A 529-nucleotide genomic window follows, 5' to 3' on the forward strand; every position below is an offset into this window, starting at 1 on the left:
AAAAAAAAAAAACTCTTCATAGCTAGGGACTAAGCCATCCTTCCATGAGCCAGTAAGGAACTAAGGCTCCAGCCAACAGCCTTGTGAGGGTGCTACCTTGGAAGCACATCACCAGCCCTATTTGGGCCTGAAATGACGGTCGTCTCAGCCAACATCTTCACTGAAACTTCATAAGAGACCTGAAATACAATCACTTGGCCCTCAAAATTGTGTGATAGAATACTTCTTGTTTTACAACACTGAGTTTGGTAATGGTAATATAACCACAGATTATTAATATGATCCAGGTTTTGATTTTTTGAGTCTCAAAATTCATAAGTACACAAAAATATTCATGAAAAACTAATCATTTACAAAGTTGGTCCTTGTTCACACATTCTTTTCTATTACCAATTGCTTGTTGGATTGGTTGTAGAGTAAAACCTTGAGTTTTTTTAAAAGAATACTTCTTCAGGCTGTGGATGTACCTCAGTTTTAGAATACATGCATCCTTAGCATCAGAAACAGAAAAAAAAAAAAAAAAAAAAAA

Source organism: Dipodomys ordii, unplaced genomic scaffold (genome assembly GCF_000151885.1).
Source record: "Dipodomys ordii isolate 6190 unplaced genomic scaffold, Dord_2.0 Scaffold19, whole genome shotgun sequence".
NCBI lineage: Eukaryota > Metazoa > Chordata > Mammalia > Rodentia > Heteromyidae > Dipodomys > Dipodomys ordii.